At 43.9% G+C, this 22328-nt stretch overlaps 1 protein-coding gene across 6 annotated transcripts in view; it reads right to left on the reverse strand.

Annotated features, from left to right (window-relative positions):
- The window catches only part of AUTS2 (activator of transcription and developmental regulator AUTS2), a 1109507-nt gene that overhangs the window by 384993 nt on the left and 702186 nt on the right, over positions 1 to 22328 (reverse strand). The window lies entirely within an intron of this gene.

A 22328-nucleotide genomic window follows, 5' to 3' on the forward strand; every position in this document is an offset into this window, starting at 1 on the left:
TTTTTTTTACAGACTGCAGTTTAGAAGTAAAATAGCGTTTTTTAAAAAAAAGAAAAGCAGAAAAAGCAGGCAAAGGTGAAGTATGCAGTGAGGAAAGGCTGGGAAATCTGAAAGCTAGCCAAATGGAGATCACGATGCTCTAAAACTAGTCCCACTGTTTCTTTGTTTTTCCTACGATTCACTTCACACCAATGGGTCTATAAACCATAATTTACTTAATCTAGAAACAACTAAGAGGCTAAATACAAGGAGTTCCTGCTCTGCTTTTGAGAGGGAGAGAAGACAAAAACTGTCTATTGAGACAAAAAGAGGAGTCCCTTGAAAAATCTACTAGCACATAATTCTCCATATCCCTCATCCCGGACCTCCTTTCCATTTCCCCTCTTTAAACATTATACAAAAAACCTCCATCTGCAATGAAACTAAAGCAGTCCTCAACCAGAGTGGCATCAGAACACGAGCCACATTATTAACATCTCTACACGGCCTACCTCTTCTTGGCAGAATATGAGTTTTCATTTCTCAAAACTGTATAGCTCAAATTTACGTCAGGGACATCTGATTCCTCTAAAAAAGGGCCTGAACGAGGAAAATTCAACACTGAAAATTTGGTACCAACCTAATGGGATAATATTCCCCGTCAGTTCTATTCTTTTCAGTTTTGTACTAGACACAATTTGAACAGAAGACACAAATGGTCCTCAATCCTTACAGAGAATAAACTATACCTTAATCCTAGAGACATCTCTGACTTTGTGATAATGGGACATCACCTTAATTGGTCTACTCTCTATCATCTAGATATCTCAGGTCAATCAAAAAGTTCACAAATAAATGGTACTTGTTCAAATCAACATAACCGTAAGAAATGCTGGTACCTCTGATCCAACTACTAGGGTATCAATCAGCAACAAGGACATCAAATCCACACCTCGTAATTGATTAGCTAATCAATGAAAGAATTCATTACCTTGAAAAGGTATATAACTATTGTAAATAACCACTGTATGTTGAAATCAGAGAGATAGATGTAATCAGAAATAAACAAATGCCTCATGGGTAGCTAATATAAATGGAAAGGAAATGAAGGAATTCAACTCTGACCAAACTTTGAAATTGGAGGTTTAATTGGGGGAAAACTAGTCATGAACTCAAAGTTCATGAATTCCACACTAGATTGTCTATTAGTCAGAGAGGACTATGCACACTGCAATTATATCTCAAATGTTTTTGGTCAAATTCAGTTAAGCAGGGGCCTCCAAAAAGCTTACAAGTCAAAATAAAAGCAGATGGTTATCTGAGTAGAACATATAATCAATAAATTCATTCTACTATTTAATCCTGCTGAATTATTTACAACAGTGGCTTTCAATACTCACTGTGCATCAGAATCATGTGGAAAGATTTTTAAAACACACAGATACCTGAGCTACATCCCCAGATATTCGGATTCAATTTGCCAGGGCCAGGTATATTTAAATTTCTTCCAGATGACTCTAATTTAGTGCTGCCAAGGATTGGGAACAGATAATCTGATGGAGAACGGTAATCTCTGGCCATTACTTACAGTGGAAAATGACAATCCCATAGACTGGGAACAACAATAGGCTGACTTCAACTCCTTCTGAGCCTGTAAACTTCCTGAATGCCTTCTATTCACATCTGTGCCTTGTTATTTTTCTCGGGGTTCTGTTGGAGTCTCTATCCATTCTTTCTATTGTATGCCTTACTTTTGGAAATTGGGCATCTGATCACGGAACCACAAATTAAAACCACAATGAAACACCACTTCATACCATTAGGATGACTATAATAAAAAAGACAACAATGAATGTGGGCAAGGATGTGGAGATATTGGACCCTTTACCCACTGCTGGGGGGATGTAGAATGATACAGACACTTTGGGAAACAGTCTGACAGTTACTCAAATTGTTAAACCGTATGACCCAGAAATTCCACTACTAAGTATATACCTAAGAGAAATGAAAACATATGTCCACACAAAACCTTGTATGAGTATTCATTAAGCATTGTTCTTAATAGTCAAAAAGGGTACTATTAATAGTGTTAATAAGTGTTCTTAATAGTCAAAAAATGTCCATCAAGTTATGAATGGACAAACACAATGTGGTATATCCATTCAATGGAATACTATTAGACAATATAAAGAAATGAAGTATTGGTATATGCTACAGCCTGGATGAACACTAAAAACAAGTGAAGTCAGGGCCACATAGTGGCCACATAGTACATGATCCATTTATGTGAAATGTCCAGAAGAGGCAAGTCTACATGGACAGAAAGCAGAGTAGTGGTTGGCTAAGCTCAGGGACAGGGAATGGGAAAGGGTAAGGACAAAGGTGATCTTTAAGGAGTGTAGCATTTTTATTTTGGGTGATGAAAAGATTCTAGAAGTGATCATGGTGATGAAATGTAAAACTCAATGAATATACTAAAAATCACTGACATGTACATTGTATGGTATGTGAACTATAGTTCAATAAAGCTGGAAAGAGAGAAAGAAAGAGAGAGAGGGAAGGGAAGACTTGGCAGTCCACCTAGCCTCCAGTCTCCTACTAAGGGCTGAGGCCTGTCTGGCTTGGTCACTGTGCTTCCAAGGGGCTGGGCTACACTCCTGAACAGAGCCTAGTGATAAGATCAAGATCATTTGATTCTAATTGTCCTCTTGGGTCTGGTTCCTGGTACCACCACACCCACGCTTCCTCATTATGATATCCTTTGGATGTCCAGTTGCCTCTTCAAAATGGCATGTCCAAATGAGCCAAAGACTGGGGCTGTGTTCTGAAGGTAAACAGGGAGTCATTAAAGTCTGGTGAACGGCTGCAGAGAAGACACCTGGATTATCATGAAATCATTTAACTGACTGCCCTCATTATTTGTTCTCCCTAGTGGCCTAAGTGTGCCTTGTCTCAATGCTACTCCTCATGTACTAGCTTTAGATACTTCCTCCTTTCCTCCCACATGGTACCAACTCCTGACAACCAGGCTCCATCCCATCATTTCACAACCCTTCATCTCTACCTCTCCTCTTTTTTGGGGGCCATGCTTCTTCTGGTCTCCCATAGAGACCCTTGTCCTTGCCACCATCAAGTCTTCACCCATACCACCAGGCCTGAACCTTCCCTCTCTTGGACACTCTCCAAGTTAAACCTATTCTTCAAGGTCCAGTTTTAATCCCGTCTGTTCCATGAACCTCTTTTGCAAAGTTATACACTAATTAGGGAAATAAATGGTATACTTTAAACAAACCCCAAACTCCTATCGTGAGCTTCGTCCCTCTGACTAAACTCTAATATTCCCTGGGAGCAGGAATAAAGTCACAAATGTCTCTTGACTCCACACAACGTTAAGGCGCTTGGCCAGCAGCAGATGTACTTACAGATTGACTGATAAAAGGAAACTCATTTTTATTTCCAAGGATTGATGTACAATCAATTTCTCTCGCATGTTCTCTCTCTGAAGTGGTTTCCCTTCCCATTCCAAGAAAGCCTGCTCTTTGTGCATTTCCTTTTCTCTAGGCTATATGCTATTACGGTAGAAATCACTCCCTTGGGAAAATTATTGATGGGCAGCTTCTAATTTTAAGCTACAGCTGAACTAAGAAACTGAATCGCAGCTGCATTACTGTTTCATTCTGCATGGAGCCCTAGTGATAAATATTTAACCAGAACAGCTTCCTTTTCCTTTGCTGCTATGTTCTCGTTTAATTATTTTAACAAACGGCTGCTCCAAACATTTACCACTCTTGTCAAACCCCTAACTACTCCTGGTGGATCATGTTTTTGCTGCCTTCTTACTAAGAAAGTATATGCCATCCCAATCACCTCCACACTTGGCTGGGCCTGTGGCTTTACCCATCCTTCTGGTCATGAGCACAGTCCCTCAAATCTTTCTCATTCTCCCCCAGTTTTCTCGGCACTTTCTCGGCCCCTTGAGGCTGGATGTGGCTTCCTCTGTGATAACTGCTAAAAGCAAATGCTGAGATGGGAATGCTGAGGTGAAGCTCCATCAGCCCGGGTCCTTGCGTATTAAGATGAACTGAGTGCCCTCCTGATCCGTGGTGATGTGTAGCACAAGTACATAACCTCTGTTGCGTTAACAGACTCAGATCTGAAGGCTGTCACTGTGGCATAATCTCATAAATTATCGCACCCAGTGGCTCATTTGATCACTGTTTTTTCCTTCTGCTACCCAGGAAAACATGCCCATCCTTGCTCTGAAGCCAATGCTCTCTCTTCAGATTTTCTCTGAAGCCATATACCTTATCCCCTTCCTCTCTTGTGTCTTTAAAATAGCTCTTCCATACAGGAAAAACAGAAGAACCCCGCACCACTTACTGAGTGCCTTCTGAGTTCTAGGTACTTTTTGTATAGTGATTTTATTTAATCCTCACAAGTTTCCAAGAGGTGGTAATATTAATCTTGTTTTATATATGAGGAAACTGAGGCTCATAGAAGAACTTCTTCAAAATCAGTGTCTAGTAAGTGGTAGGCCTGAGATTTGATCCTTATTTAGATTCTGAAGCCTGAAATTTACCAATGACACAGATTCCCAGCCTCCCGACATACCTAACTCACCCTCATACACATCCGCTCTTCGACTTTGCTTCTCCTTGATGCCATGGTCCCCAAGTCATTGCCCATCACACTGAGCACACATTTGTGATCTCCACTTCTTTACCTGATGCTTCGTCCTCTTTCTGAACTATTCGAACCCAGCCTTCACTCTCATAATTCCACAGGAACAGTTCTTGCTAAAGGTCAGTAGCCTTCTAGCCAGCAAAGCCAGTGGTCTTAGCAAGATGCACATCTTTCTGTCCTATGGTACCAGAACTCTCTTCTTTTGTAAAACCACTCTTTACTAGATCTGAACTAATACCTCTATTTCCTCTGCCCCACGTTCCTCTTGCAGAAGCCACCAGTGAACATACCCAAGTCTGTATTTTCAATCAGTGATTTAATACGTCAATATTTCAAATCCCAACTTTTGCCATTAGTGGCCAGCTAAGCTTCTCCACCTGAATGCCCCATAGGCATGTCAAAGTCAACATCTCCAAAGGGAACTGATTCCCCCTTAATCTCATCCTCACCTCAACCCTCTCCTTGCTCTGCACATCATCATCCACACAGTCTTCAGGGCAAGGTGTACTCCCGTCCGACACCTCCCATTTCTATCCATTCAATTGATCACTCAGATCTGTGAATTGCCACTCTTAAGTCTCTCTGAAATGTTCCCTCCTCTCCAATATCACTACTCTTGCCCTAGGTAGATGGCTCTGTCACCTCTGACCTAAAAGACCCCTGTGGTTTCCCTGAGGTCGTCTGCATCACCTCACTGAAATCCAAGTCTGATCTATCTGCAGTCTATAGGATTTGGAGCCCAATCTCCTTTCCTACTTTCTCTCTCACTGTTCCTTTCCAAACACCTCTATTCTGGACATGTAAGCAGGGCTGCCTAGTTCCCCAAATACCATGGCCTTCACTTGCCTTGCCCACACTGCCTGTCAATCCCCCTTTAGCTCTGGTGAACCAATCCTCATCCAACAGGATGGTCTTGTTGTTCAAAGTCACTTCTTCTAGGAAGACCTTCCTAACCTCACAGGAAGCTCTAGCTAGATCCTTCCTTATGTTCTTGTGTCAGCTTTCTTCGTATTTCTAATACATTACTTAGAAAATGTTGTGGTATTTGCTTATGGATCTGTTGCTAAAAGAAGTTGGTTTTACGCTGTGTTCAAGTGAGCTCCCCCGCCCTCCCCCAAAAGGATTCAGAGGCACAAAAGGCAGGTTTTTAGGTAACTTTCTCTTGTTTTTATAAATGAGGGGCTCACAAAAGCTTTGGTCTCAGAGATTTAACAGATGAAACAAAGTTGGAAAACCATTTCACTGGAACACAAGTCCCTCCGACAGAGCTATCTTGCTAAACTTTGGAGTGCTAGAATATAGCATGATGACTGGGAGGTACCCAAAACATGCCTCCTAAATGAATGACTTGGCGGGCAGTGCTGCTTACTATGGTCCTCTTCCATTTGAGCTTTTATTTGAAGTGTAGCATAAAAGTTAGTAACCCCTTTTCAGGTTGCCCTGGGAGACCAACAGCTCTCAGAAACAAATCTAGTCATTAAAACTATGACAGTTGTCATCAGAACAGCATTGCTTTAGAAGCATCTAGAGTATGAATTTTCTTAGCAGCTTTGGTTCATTACCAAAGTAGGCATTATCTTAAAATTGATCTTATCTGAAGGTTAAACACACTTAGTTCTTTGTCAGAACACTTAACTCTCCAATATGGTCAATTACCAGATAATAGTGTCCACTTTCTCATGTCTTACTACTTAAATGGTCTGATCAATAAATAAATACACACTGCATTATTAAGAGCTTGCTAATGTCAGACATGAATGGAAGGAGTCTATGAACTTCTAGTCTTTAAGAAAAATACCATTTGACTTTCCTGTCAATTGCAGGTACTATACAAGTCTCTATTGTGCCCATGGCCCTGAAATATAATTTTCTTTGAATCTTTGATCTGTAGTACACATGACACATGTAAATGTACGTATGGATTATTTTTCTTTTTATTTGTTCTGAGGTCGAGTGGCATTTTCTTTCTCTTACGAATAAAGGGACGTTTGACCAAACGTATTGGTTCCTCATCAAATTACAAAATATTTAAAGGCATCAAAAGAATGGAGCTCTGAACCCTATAATCTAGCAGCGTTGAGAATGTTTGTATCCTGCTTGGTGAGGGAACTGACCCTCTCTGTAAAAAATAAAGGAAAAAAAGTAGTGGGAGATTCAGGGAAGAAAAGGAAGATTTGGGGGGAAAGAAACTGGATCCAGTGATTCTTTCCCCAAAAGTCCTTTCTTTGTAGATAGTGTAGAAGGAATTTTTGTCACAGTTCCATGGTACCTGCAGAAAAAGAAGTAACGTTCTAACTACCTACAACAGTATCACTGCTAGAAGGAAACGAGTGTAAATTAAGCCAAATAAAGAATTTTAAACATTTATCATCAAGAAGTATCTAAACGAATCCAAGAATATCGCATTTACTTAGAACTGGGTTGAACACTTTGGCCCAGTATTTATATGACCAGTTCTCCTTCTGCCTCTGATACTTGAATGCCTACAACCAGAGAGAGTTACTAAATGTTCTCAGTCCAGAAAGAGTCCTGTAGGAATGAATCCAGTCCACCTTCCACAGAGGAGGAAACAGAGAGAGACAGAAGTTAGCACCTGGCTGGCATCAGACAGGAGGAGGCAGTATCAGTTTGAGTCAACTGGGAAAAAAAAAAAAAAAGCTACTATTTACTGAATTTACTACTAGGTGGTAGACAGTGTAAAAACTAATCGCATTTTTTTTTTCTGACATAAACAACTACAGTGGTTTCTCAGTGAGCCAATCTTCTTCCTTCTTTCCTTATCAAAGTGAGAAAGACAGTGGTCAATATGATTTCTGAAGGCATATGGTTATCATGAACTTGGCCATGCCCTTCTGTGAACCTTGCTGAAATAAGAAGAAAACAAATTTGTTAATCATTAAAATACACTGCAAGCCTATGATGTGTAAGCTACTATACAAAATAGCCCGAGGCCTGGTCTCGGGCTGGAAAGTTTATAATCTATTAAAGGAAGTAAGATGTAACCATAAAAAGATAACTTATAAGGTAGTTCATTGGCAAATAAGATGGACAGGCTACTGGGCTACTGGAGGACTCGCAGAGACCAAAGAATGAAGAGCTCAAGGAGGCTGGGGAAGTCTTGGAAGGTTTTCCAAAAAAGTGTAATTTGAGCTGTTTTTTTGTTTGTTTGTTTGTTTAAGTGTAAAATTCAGAGAAGCATAAAAGGATACAGTATGCAGTACACAGGTAGCAATATATGTGGGACACAGAGATGAAAAATCTCGAAAATGTAATTATTTATTTAAGTATCTGATGGGTGACAGAATAACAAATGGCAAATCACAATACTTGGCTATTTCATCTGCACAAATACCTCCATTTAAACAAAGAGTTCTTAAGACCGAATACTTGTTTTAGAGCAGTTAAAAAATGAAGCTACCAATAAGTTCAAAATTTTTCATTCTTTTTGATATAGCAGCTCCATTTCTAAGAATATGTTCTGGGGAAATCCCAAACTCAGGAACATAAAGGATGAAAAACTGGACAAAACCTAACTGTCCATCATGGTGAATCTATGGAATGGATCAAAACAGATGCGGAACAAGAGTTAATAGGCTAAAAGAACACATTGTTCAAGAAAATGTCAAAGGGGAAACCGTGTATCCCATACGGTTACCATCTTTGTACTGACAAAATACAACCACGTATCACGTACACACACAGGGAAGAGCAGGAGGATCCGTATCCCAAAGCCTCTGTCTCTCTAGTTCCAAATGGGGCTAATGTCACCTCAGAGTACTGAGGTGATTTATCTTTCCTGCGGCACCTATGCCGCGTCCGGTTTAATACCTGCCTCTTTGCCATCTAACAGCGGACACCTTTGTGGCCACCACCTCGGCTTATGTTTGTCCACGGTTTAGTACCTTGTGCGGCTCTTGAAAGATGTTCTTTATGTACCTGCTGAATAAATGCTAAATGAATACAACCAGGAACTATATAGAGCATCTCTAATCCCAGTTACAGGATACTCTGCATTTCTAGGGTTTAGGATTTGCCTATTTGGGGATGTACACTGTTGATATTTTCCTTCCTTAACAACAACAACAACAACAACAACAACAACAACAACAACAACCACCACCTTATTTCTGATTGAAAAAAAGAAAAACAAACAGAAAAAGACCTACTTCCTGTCACATATAAAGATAAATATTCCAACTTCCTATAATGAATTTTTCTGGCTTGGAATATTGGAGAACATACTTGGTTTTTAAGACTGTGAGGAACGTTTTACTTTCCCTGGGAAGAAACATGTTAAAACTAGGTTCTACTAGTATTTCAGGATTTGAATGTCTTATCGGATGTGGAATCTGATGAATTGTGTTGTTCAATCTCTGCCCAGCCTTGCCTGCCAGGAAGGAGGTCTGGAAAGGGGGTCAAGGGAAAAATGGTGGAGAACGGAAAAGAACAGGAGGAAGGCAAAGGAGAAAGGAGGGATATTTGGGGACTGACTAGTTTTATCCCCCAGGCTGGTCTGGTTCTCGTTTTATAGGAACTACTTCACCATTCTTAATTGTCATCACTGTAAACACACAATCTGATGTTAACAAGGAACTGCTCCTGTGCCCTGGGAGTGAGTCCTGAGGTCTGCATAAATCAGCACGGGTCATCTTTTCAAACGCTGAGAAATTTTTGTGGTTCCGGCATTTCCAGGAAAGGCTGAGCTGGCTTTCCATAATAATCACTTCACAGATTCTAACTTTTCCCTTTGAATTGTCAAAAGGTGTGATCTCCCCTAAATTAGTGTTCTTTAAGTATGTGTGTGAGTGTGTGTGTGCACCTACAAGTGCATGTATGAATATATGTATGTAGTATATCCATATATAAGCACATGCATGTATATATACATATATATATATATATATATGTGGAAACATATATAATACATAACACATTATTATGGCATACAATATATAACATACATACAAAACTGGTATTCTTGAAGTTCTCTAATTTCAGCAAGTTTTATCCTGTGGAGTAGCTTCCAGAGTTGGAAGGTCTCGGGCAGAATCTAATCACCTAACCATATGGGCCATCACTTCCACCAGGAGGCATGTGTGTTATGCTGAACTGGTTCACTTGGACATCTTTCACCCTTTCTATCAGTACTATCCTTGCTTCTTTGGCGGATGATGGACCTTCTTGAACTCTAGGATGTAGCACTTTGGGGTGCCGGTAGAGAATTCAAAGGGTGCTAGGTTCTTCTGGTGGGAGGTGATGACATCTTAGGAACCTTGCCATTATTTAGATGGGAGCTTTTAAACTCAAGCAGCCTAGACATGCTCTGGAAAACAGCTATGAACATGAACACAGGCCCATAGACCAGCACAAAGGCTCACAGGAAAGGAGGCTGATGCATAATGGAAAATGGACACTGGGTCGAAAAACACAACCTAAATTGTTTGCTCTGTCTTCATTATCTGGCTTGATTTTACCTATATTTGTATGAAGGGCCCAGTGTAGTTGATAACCCTGTTAAACAAATCTTCGCATACCCACTTTTCCCCCAAGTGGAGATGAGACATAGGAAACAGGATAACACTGGAAATGCAGGTAAGGCCAAGGTCAGTTTTAGAGACAGAGGGTGACTTGTGTGCCGGGGACCGGGGACCATTATGGAGAGCAAGTTGACGCCTATCCTGAGAAGTAGGCTGACACTCTAGAAAAGGGCAGCTCAGAGGCCTCTGTGAAGAACGGTGACAACAAGCCCTTCGCAGACACAGCTTGGAGTCAGCCTTTACGGAGAAGCAACACTCCATGAGGCAAGTCACTTGTCCTGGCTCAGTTCCTTCTATTAGTTTGCTGGCGAGAGCGCCACAGAAGCAGAGTCAATAATGGAAGAAAAAGAAAGTAGAAAAGCCACATCTAAGATTCGAAATTATGCAAAATTAGCCCCGACACCCAATTTTCCTTGAGTAAGTTGAGCGGGGAAGGCAGCTAACATGAGGCCACTGTAGGCCTGTTTTACATACATTCATTCATTACATCTTAACAACCTGACACAGGTATTACTGTCATTTTCTAGGTGAGAAAAGTGAGCCTGAAACTGTGTTCTCTTAATATTCCCATCCCTTGAGATAATGGGAAAAGCAGATTGACAAGGGCCCCTTTCAAGATATTTGTTTAATTTTCCTTTTTTCTCCCCCTTTCAAAGCCAGTATTAGCACACTTCCCCAAAGAGTTTCCTTTTAGAGGTTGAAGTGTCTCCTTTTCGCAATAAACACAATCAACTGCTATCTGTCAGGTGAAGATGACAGACTAACTGAACTTTTTTTGGGAAAGATCAAAACCAAGGTCATTAAAAGCATAGCCCTCCCCTGCATAAAAACAACTAATAATATAAATAGCTACAAAGACCTTTAAGGACTATCGCCTCCACACCAAAGTCAGAATCCCCACTGTTAAAAATCTAGGTTACTTCAACACAATAGAGAACACATCTATTGCTTTGATTTCTTAGTGGAATTCGGATCCAGTGAACCTCATTTTAGAAGGCCACACACCACATACACATTTGGAGGGAGGATGAGTTTCAAGAGTGCTTTGCATATCAGAAATACTATGAGTAACAATGAAATTATCCCATTCTTCTTCTTCTTCTTCTTTTTTAAGAGGTTGAATAAAGATGTGTTTCAAAATACTAACAAGCTTCAAAATGCCTTACTTTGTTTGAACTGTGTCAATATAATGCTGGGTTTCTTCTCTGGACTCCTAAAATTGAAAACGTTCCTAATTTGGTCCCTCAGCTCCAATCTTCCCTTACATGGTCCTTGCATTGGATGGTGGGGCACTGCCTGTGTCTGGATAGCAGTTCGTTGTATTTTAAATGCTACTTGGAAAAAAGCATTTCTCACACAAACGTGTCGCACAGCATCTTTGTGCACAAGACCCCAGCTGACTCCCCAGTATTGAATCTGAAAGCTAGCTGAACATTCACATCTTGCGTCCACGGACACTGATGCCTGAACAATAAATCATCCATTTAGCTTTTTTTGGACAAGACTTGAATCCACACTATTTCTTCACCATCATTTTTGTTTTTGCAGGGTATGGAGTGAGGCTGCTGAGATTGAAATGGAAAGGCGGAGGCATACCACTCATACCCAGGTAACAGAGCCCCTGCCCTGAGATCGATGCATAATGGGATTGTTCTCAGGCCCTCTTGGAGCTGTGCTCCTCTCGGTGGGACAGGAGGCTAGCGGGTCATGGAGATGGGCCCAGTGAGCTCACAAATCGCCTCTTTTGAATCATGTTCCTCCTACCAGAGACAGGGTTCCTTTGGCCTGATGGCCCCAAGCCTCTCCCAGGGCCTGCATGGGACAGGGACAGGGGCTGCATGGGAACTGTCCTCTTGAAGGCAGGCCCTGTTGTTGCTACACACACCTGCAGGCCTGGGGGTGGCCAACGGGCAGCTGTTTGCTGGAGCGGTGAGGGCATAAGGTATGGACGGAGCCTGGATATGTGGGATGGGTGCCCACTCTTATGTATGTAAAGTTCCTTGTGGTGCTGGAAAGAACCAGAATTGGAAAGAGAAGTAAGGTGGGCCTCCATGTGTACTCTTGCCCCCAAAATATTTGGTGTGGACCTGGTAGAAGGAGACCCAGAGACGGATGTGGTTTTAACGGTGCTTCATTTAACAGAGGACAGCATGTTGTTAAAATCCTTCCCCCTCATCTTGGCCTTCCGACCTCAATCAGCAAGAGAAAAGGGCTGATCAGAAAATCCTATTGACTGGGGTCCCCGGGTACCTCCAGTCTGACTCCGGATTTTGCCTCAGTTCATGATCTCACAGTTCATGAGTTTCAGCCCCGAGTCAGGCTCCGTGCTGGCAGCGTGGAGCCTGCTTGGGATTCTCTCTCTCCCCCCACTCCACCCCCTCTCTAAAAATAAAACAGAACAAAACAAAAACAAATAAATGACAGAAGAATCAACAGATGTAACCTTGTGTAAAGCCTAGTCCTACACATACGCGCGCGCGCGCACACACACACACACACACACACACCCCATGCAGAGTAGACTACGACCACCAAGGCTACAGACATTCGAGGTCACTGCCAGCCTCCATGCTACATTGTTCTAAAGGATTTGTACCTCCCAAACCAACTCCCAAACCAGTTTATGGCTGCATATTCCAGTTCCTACACACACACCTTTTAAATTGGCTTCAACTTGCCAGTAGCTTTTACTCCAGAAAATTTAATGACGGTGTATAACATACAACCTTCATATAACATACAAAACCTCAGAATTGGCTTTCTTCCCTCTTTTAACACATTTATTATGGGTGTTAAATTACAGTAATTCCCAAGCTCAACCCCTAAGAAACAGAGCTATCTACGTCAGGCTTACTTCATACTGATTTTTTGAAGTTTCAAGCTGAGATATTCCCTTCCACACCTAAAAAAAACTCCCTGTATTTACTGGTAACATATACACGTCTTCACTGAGGTTTTGGAAGCTCAGAGAGAAGGGTGGAGAGTGTGTAGATCTTCAAAGGGAAGAGAAAAGCAGTTGCCAAGAGAGATGCCAGACAAGAGACTTGTTGTTCTGGGACAATCAGACCTCAGGCAAAAGAATAATTACGAAGTAGTAAGAGATGGAAAGATGGGATCCAGGAAACATATGAAGATGGACATCGTTGTGGGTTTTAAACAACCCACTTGGTTCAGAACACGAGCAGACTTTCAAACACAGGTGGTGGTCTTTCAGGAACCGAGGCCCTATCTGAGCAGGAAGTAAGGCCCACATACCTTGTGGAGACAAAGGAGCAGTGTGCCCTGGGGGTGAGAATATGAGTGTGAACTGTCCCCATTCCCTGCACGGACCGTTCCGACCCACTCCAATGCCACCAGAACGTTCCTTACCACAGCGCTTGCCAAAAGTCCCTCCTCCTCCAAACCTTGGCCAACATTTCCCACTTAGAGCCAAAATACTTGGGTTTGCCCCTCTTTGATCCAGTGAACGAATATGCCGCCACTAAACTATCCCACACACAACGTGTCCCCCTCAGTTTCTTAATGTGCTCTAGGAAACACTGTGGGCAATTTTCTGGAATTTATGCAGCATTCCTTAAGGGGTCATTTTGAAGCAACAGGAAAACCTTCGTGAAATTCTACTAAGGAACTGGGACTGGTCCAATTTTCCTACACAAATTTTTACTAGATGGAAATCCAGAAGTTTCGGCCTCTTCGATCCATCATAAAAACGCCCTTTGTTTAAACAAAGTCTCCACTGATGCATTTTCCAGCACATAAGGTAATTTTCAGTGTGGTACAAAACTCACTAGGGTCCTTTAAAACCAGGGGTGAAGGGGGGGAGGAGGGAAAAAGCACCTACACAGCAGAAGCCTTTATGATCTATAACTGAGTACATACTGCATTTGCAATAATACCACATTTCACCGCCCGGGCTGTAACACAGTAACCCCCTCACAGCACTGGCCGGCCCACAAACAGAACCACGAAACCCGGCCAGGAACTCGATCTGCAATAACAAACCCGACTTGCAGTAAAAGCCATCTGTACAAGTGCCAATTATCCTTCTCCTCAAATGATTAGGTTCCATCTAGTTTTGCTGACAAGCAAGTTATGCCACATTTTAATAGGCAATAAAATGTATTATTAAATAATTAGTAGCTAAGAAACAGAAATTAGAGGCTACTTCCCTGCACATGCGTCCCCCCAGTACTTTAGTCTATTGATGTAAAGCGACTGGATCCCTCCGAAGAGGACGGACTGAAACCTGATACAGCAGTTTACTGTGAGACAATTATGAGGCTAATGAGTGTTCACAGAGACTGAAGCGGGAAAGAAATCTAGAAAATTCCACCTAACCCCAGTTATGTCTGCTCCGTAGCAGGGTCCCGGAGGAGCAGAAATTTCTTCAAATCGCTCCTTGTTCTGAGCACATTAATTAAACTGTTAAAGGTAAAGGAGTATTGATGTCTTTCCCATCTCCCCTCTTCTCCCCGCAGGTACTGTCTGATACTTGTTCAGCCCTAAAGGTACAGTTGCGCTAACTGAAAAAAGCCCCACTAAGACCAATTAAGGTCTTTACTAAGAGGCCGAAAAGAAGACAAATGAAGGCAGAAAGCCCGATTACAAGGAACCTTTGTACAGATGTAAAGCAATTAGAGTGGTCCCGGGGGGAAGGCAGCATGGTTCCAGAAGCACGCGATTTTACAGCCTGTCTAAACTTGGAACAATCTATCTTTTTTTAGGTTGAGAATAAAAGTGAACCCTATATTAGTGTCATATATCAGCTGCTAGTGCCTGCGATTGGTTCCCGCATGCCTGCTAGAGCCATAAAGCTTCTCAAAGATCCCCGGTGGAGGGCAACACCATTATACACTGAGCTCTCACAGGCAGGAAGAAAGACCTGCCTCGTGTCAGAACTGCTTAACAGAGGGGCCGCTGCAGCTGCGCACACACCAGGCAGACGGGGGTGGGCAGGGACTGGAACGAGGGCAGAGGGGAAGGCGGGAAAGGAGAGCTGGGAGACCCTCTCTGGACGACACTGAAGGGGGTCGCCCTAAGGAGAACAAAAGTCCGCCCGGGTTATCCTCTCAGGACATTTTAACAGCAGCCACATTTCTGTCATTAGCTCTCCTTTTGATCTCGTTAATGCATAACATGTCCGTGTTTCATCTTTCCATACTTGATAAGAGCCAACAGATGGGTTCTTGGGTAGAGACTCAGATGTAAGAATTCATACTTTGCACTGGATTTCTGGAAGTGAAACGGCCAGAGAGGAGAGGAAGGGTCAGGAATGTGTACATTCTCCCTCAATAATTTAGGATCAGAAACTCATAAAGCAAGGGAGGGGGTGAGGGGGAGAACAACCCAGAGACACTGGAACTCTGTGTATGTCTGTATGGCGGCCCTTTTCCAACAGAAACACAATGCAAGCAGTGGAGAAACTAAAATTTTCTAGTCACCACATTAAAGAAGTGAAGAGAGACAGAATCGGTCTTGATAATACATTTAACTCAACATATCCAAATTCTTACCGTCTGACAGGTAACTGACACAAATGCGTTAAGAAGGACCTACTTCATGCAACTTTCTTATACCGGGTCCTCGAGCACTCGGCACACCTCAGTTTGGACTTGCCCCATTTAGGCACTCAGTGACCACATGTGACTCGTGGCCACCATCCTGGACACCGTCCCTGTGCTGCAGGGAATGAGAACAGGCTCTTGGCCCACCACTACCCAGCCATGAGATGATGGTAACTGACTTGAGTTTTTAGTGCCTCTAACTGCTCGGCTTAAAGTTGGGAATAGTAATATTTCACTTCACAGGGTTGTCCAGAGGATTAGCTTAGATAATCCATGTGAAAAGTTAGTAACAAAGCCTGGCACAAGGTAAAAGCACTCAGTAGCTATTAGCAATGATTTCTACTATTGTTTTTACAAACCAACCTCACATAAAGAAAGGCGCAATTTCCCACCAAGACATATGTTTCATAAGAGCTCTGAGGGCATTGGGCTATCTGGCCTTCCCTCACTTCTGTCCGTATTTACTGGAGTTGCCAAATGAGTTTCAACAGTTATCTGAGATTCAAGCAAAATGAGTCTGGAAGATTTGGCTGCATCCGCGACTGCTTCTATTGGATGAGGTAGCGGGACTTTGTACCTGTTCCACACGAGGAAGGCTGGCCAGGGGTGAGTAAGAAGTCAACATCTGCTGGAGAGATCCGTGTTGCCAGATATCACAGCAGATGCTCTCGCACTTGAGAAGAATGATCCTCAAGAACACTGCCTTTAGGTAAAGAGTTGATAATTGCACAGATCAGTTTTTGATTTTTGATAACTAATAATTCACATGGAGGAACGGCATTAAAAAAAACGGTGGCATTTAACATCCAACAGAGAAATAATTAACTTTTAAAGTTAGCCAGTAAAAGAAAATGCCAAGGCTGGATGGTGAGGCAACGCTGACAACAAGAGGGGATACATCGGGACATTAATTAGGTACAAGCAAACATCTTCCCTAATAGCTCATGTTCTCATTCCCAAAATGTCAACAATAGATATTAACACCAGATGCTGGCATTACATCTCCCCTGACAGTGAGTCTGGGCCATGTGTGTATGCTCAGAGAAAAGATTCATATGCTCGAGGAGAAAAATCCAAAGGGATAAAGGCTGTGTTTCCTTCCCTTAAATAATTTACAGACCCTTTATGAATGGTGGGGAAATGGAAGCTTAAGAGGAATCTCAACTGAAACATAAGAGAGGAGACAGACTGCATCAGGTGAGACATTACCCAAGGGGAGACTACTCTGGCATCTGTTCCACTCCCCCGGATGCACCCTGAACCCCAAAGTGCTCAGTCACCCTCCTGCAGGAGGCAGGCAGTATACCTCTCACAGCTGGTGTCTGAAGCAATCTCTTGGGGTGAAACCACCACCCCTGGGGATAAGAGACATCACTACAATATTCAGAAAATCTCAGAAGAAGACAATTTCTGATGATCTAAAGAAAATCATTCCCCTTTGTATTAATTTCCATTTTTTCACACTTTGGGTCGGACAGAAGAGAGATGTAACCAACATGAGGAATGTGACAGATTTCCATTGCTGAGCAGGACACCATCAAGGCCTGACTCAGTTGGCTGCGTAACGGACTATGTTAACTTACGCTCCTCGCCCTGTCTGCTAGGCGAAGCCGCCAAACTCCCTGAACACCAGCTGTTGCTCTGGGAAGCGGATTTGGGGCCACTAACAGAAGGGAAAAGGCTGCACACAGGGAGACACAAGGGTGGCGGGAATGTGTACAAAGTGACCGTCTAATCACAACGACTTTCTTTGCATTCCACTACTGAACAGATAAATAAATTCCCCTCCAACATCAGCCTCTGCACGTGCGGTTTCCTTTGCCTAAAAGGTGCTGCCCTCTGGTCTTCCCATTCTCACCCCTAAGTCTCTTTAGGTGTCAGCTTGGAACATCACATCCTCCAGGAGGAATCTCCAAGCCAACCCGCTCTAAAGTAGGTCCCACCCCGCCCTGCATCTCCATCGTTCTCCATCACAGCCTCTTGGCCTTTGCTGCTGCTGTTGTTTTTCTAAACAGTACACCCCACGCTTATGCTCACTGCATGTGCTTCTTTACTGTAGCATAAGTTCTAAGAAGGTATTGTCTGTCCTGGGTACTTCTGTGTGTTCAGGCCTGGAATACAGGAGGCACTCAGTATATGTTTGATGAACACTGCTGGGATCTCTGCTACCTCGTGTTGCTGTCGACTCAATCCTTGGACCAAGAAACACCAGAGAAAATCTTGGTGGCTGATAGAATAACTCAAATTGAGGGGCACCTGGGTGGCTCAGTCGGTTGAGTGTCTGACTCCGGGCCAGGTCATGATCCTGTGCTTTGTGGGTTCGAGTCCCGTGTCGGGCTCTGTGCTGATAGGTTCAGAGCCTGGAGCCTGGAGCCTGCTTTGGATTCTGTGTCTCCCTCTCTCTTTGCCTGCCTATCCCACCCCCCCCCCTGCCCCGCCCCGTCTATCTCCCAAAAATAAACATTAAAAAAAACATAAAGAGTAACTCAAATTGAGGGCTACCTAGAAAAACCAACCAACCAACCAACCTAGAGGCCTCCTTTGAACAAAAACTGAAAAGCACAGATGAAGGAGATAGACTCTGTGCACTCAGGGGGTTTATACTCTAGGAAAAGAGCAATGCATACAGGCAGCCAAAGATTCAGGTTAAAAAGTCACCAGACTGATGGATGTTGTCAGGTCATGTGGTCAAGGGAGGTCCTGGGCTGACACTGTCAGAGGGAGGGGTTCTCAGAGCCTCCTGACAACCAAGACAAATGGCACAGTCCAAGGGTCAGGAGCATCATCTCTACAGGCAGGCTGTCTAGACTGATGACTGGGATCTTGACGTTTGGGGTAAGTTCCTTAAAATCCTTGCTCCTCAGTTTTATCATCTGTAAGGTGGGAGTACAAGTATTGTTTATGTCACAATTGTGAGGATTAAATATTTGTAACATGCTTAGCATCGTGCCTCACATATAGGAAACACTCAACAAACCATTATTTAAAACAAAATGGTCTTGGAGAGCCTGGGTAGCTCAGTCGGTTGAGCATCCCACTTCGGCTCGCATCATGATCTCACGGTTTGTGAGTTCGAGTCCCACATCGGGCTCCCTGCTGTCAGCACAGCACAGCTTTGTATCCTCTATTTCCCTCTCTCAAAAATAAATAAACATTAATGCTAGGAATTTATCCAAGGGATACAGGAGTGCTGATGCATAGGGGCACATGTGTTTACAGTAGCACTTTCAACAATAGCCAAATTATGGAAAGAGCCTAAACGTCCATTGACTGACAAATGGATAAAGAAGATGTGGTTTATATACACAATGGAATACTACTTGGCAATGAGAAAGAATGAAATCTGGCCATTTGCAGCAATGTGGATGGAACTAGAAGGTATTATGCTAAATGAAGTAAGTCTGTCAGAGAAAGACCGATACCATATGTTTTCACTCATAGGTGGATCTTGAGAAACTTAACAGAAGACCGGGGGGACAGGAAGGGGGGAAAAATGTTACAGAGAGGGTGGGAGGCAAATCATAAGAGACTCTTGGATACTGAGAACAAACTGAGGGTTGATGGGGGTGGGGAGAGGGGAAAGTGGGTGATGGGCATTGAGGAGGGCACTTGTTGGCATGAGCCCTGGGTGTTGTATGGAAACTAATTTGTCAATAAACTATATTAAAAAATAAAGTAAAATAAAAAATAAACATTAAAACAACAACAACAACAACAACTAAATGGTCTCTTCAAGACCCATGAAACTTGCTTACTAGTTAATCCCATCCAGCTTGCGTGTATGTGGCCCATCAATTCCGGGTCTCCCCCTTCACTTCCCCTATTGTCTTGATTCTGTAGCATCCAGCACTGACCATGAGCTTCAATCCCTAGTTTGCCTTCTTTCAAGCACAAATGCTGATCTAGCCACACTAGTTCCCTTCTGTCCTTGTCCAACTTTTGCTAGTGGCCAACAGAGGACTTGCAGCATCTGTCCCAGTGCTTGCTAGTGGTTCATATTTGGTTTCTCTTCCAGAAAATACTAGCTCTATAGAGGCAAAGTAGGACACTTGGACTAGGACCTGGGCCTTGACATCCAGATGATTACGAGAAAAAATGAGATTTTTGCGCTTAAGCAATCTTTGCTAATATACTTCATTCAGAGGCCAAGTCTTCCTTGAATTCAGAGCCCCTAAAGCCATATAAAATAATTTGTCTGTCAACCGTCTCAAAGTATCTATTATGTACAAGGCAAGATACTAGGCACCACGGGAGGGGAAAAAACCCCATAAAACAAGATCTGTCTTCAAAGGGTGATTATGTTACAGTGTAACAGAGCTCAGAAGCAGCTTGCCAAAGAAGGCACTAACCTCTGATTTTCTAAGGATCAATTGCATTCTGGTTTTGAGCACAGAGATTTTAAGCATTGAAGTGCCAATGACTCAAGCCACAAAAAAAAGTCCTTCAAGTACCACTGGTAAATAATCATCCCTGTGATGGTTTTGGAGTTCCATTTTAATCAAATCCAGTAAGACGTTCCAAATACCATTTATACTTTAACAATCGACCCTCCATCTCTAAATCCTGGCTTTTCCTTTAATCACTCATGAAAATTCTGTTATTCAAGTGCTGACTGTGGTCTGTCTTGCTGTGGACCAAGCCGCACGATCACGAAGCCCACAGGCTGCTACGGGTCCCCCCACGTCACCACCCCGGCACCACCACAGCAGTGGCTGGAGTCAGATGGCCTGGGATCTGCTCTGGCAAGTTGTTTAGCGCTTCAAGCCTCCGACTGTTCACTTGGAAGATGGAGAACGGTAGTGGCGGCACCTGCCTCATACACGTTTAGAAAAACTGACCGACTATGAAATGCTGAGACTACTTCTTGACCCTTAGTAACCTAACCGCTTTTGTCCTAAAGAAGTTCTTAATTAAGAACCAGTTTTGCTGTGCCTCCCGACTTCTGTGGCCCCGGATGATGGGTGTCGGACACACACTCGGAACCCAGAAAAGAGTCTGCCAAAGTTGCAGGACGAAACCCCGTCGGCCCACCGTCCCGGAGGTCCCAGAGCTGGAACTCCCGGGTGGCAACTGCCTGGTGCGCGCCGAGTTCGAGAGACTGGCAGGGTCCTGGGCCAGCAGACACCACACGAAGCGTTTAGTATGAGGAAATTAAAAGGTACTTCCGGGGCCACGTAGCAGATACTCTTTTCGGCAATTTTGTTTAAAGGGGAAGCAACCGGGCAGATCCGAATGTATGATCTTGTTTTGCCAAGAACTAGCTGCGAGGGGTGTTACAAAGCTACCTTTAGCTTCTGGGGACTCAGTTTCCTTATGCTAAAACACAGGGTCGGTTCTGCTCATGTGAGGAAGAGGCGGTTGAATCCTCACCGTCAGTGTGACTGCAGCACAGGCGGCCAGGTAAGCGAGTGTGAGCCCGTCTCCAAAATCGTCCAAGGACTTTCGTCTCCCTTCCCCAGACAAGCTGGTTTATAACATGTGACTACTCAGACAGCCGAGAACTGACTTGCTGACAGGCTGGTAATTTCACAACGCTGTATGGACTGGGACAGAGATACACACAGGTACGAGAGAGGACTTCGTGAAGGCACAGCTCAAACCTAGATGAGCAGGGGGAGGGAGGGAGGCACCAGGGAGGCTCAGCTGTCCTGGGACAGTGGCCCCTCAATGAGTCCGACGTGACTGCCAGGGCACAGGGAAGCCGTCCAGGCAGAAGCGGCTCTGTGAACCGAGGTGCAGGGCAAAATGCAGCCAAGAATTACCAGTACTCTCCGTGGCCGGAAGGAGAAGGACCGGGTCTCCCAACCATCAGTTACGCACAGAGCCAGGCGACAGCCCAGGAAGGAGAACACGCATCGGGATGGCGTACACTTCCTGGCTACACAGAAGGTGACAGCTTCACGCAGTCACGTGGCTGGGGGGCAGGCGTGTGGTCTTCTGTCTCTTCTCAGAGACACCAAGCCCCTTACCTCTACCCACTCACGTTGTTTCATAATTCTTAGCAAAACGTGGAGTCTACCTTTCCTAGCGAGAGGTTTTGGAAGGGACAGTGGCTCAAGGGAGCTGGGGAAATGCCACTGAGCCCCAACGGAGGAAGGGCGCGTGGTGCAGGGCTCTATCGGGAGTTGAACGGGGAGTTTCCCTGGAGAAGCTGATTTTAGGCAGCCGTCCACAACAGCTGGAAGGCATGACGTGCTGCCAAAGAAACTGCCACGGAAGAGAAGACTGGGGACAGTGTGGAGGCCCCACGATGAGCACCACCGAGGGCTGGCAGGTGCCAACTGAGGAGGCGGTGAACCCTCGTCACAGGAGGTGACGGCAGGCGGCCACCTGGAGAGAGGGTGTGCGGGACACTTTCCAGATGGACGTCGGAACAGGTGACCTGCAGATACTCCTCCAACCCTGAGACGATGTGATGCCAATGCCAGTAACTGCCGGGTGCGTGAGGGTTGTACTAGAACGAGCCTCGGCAGAACACCACACGCTCTCCACGGAGTCTTCCGGGCTGCGGGGAACGGGACGGGCAAGGCCAGAAGACTTCACCGAACAGTGAGAGGCTTCTAGT

This window comes from Acinonyx jubatus, chromosome E3, assembly GCF_027475565.1.
Source record: "Acinonyx jubatus isolate Ajub_Pintada_27869175 chromosome E3, VMU_Ajub_asm_v1.0, whole genome shotgun sequence".
NCBI lineage: Eukaryota > Metazoa > Chordata > Mammalia > Carnivora > Felidae > Acinonyx > Acinonyx jubatus.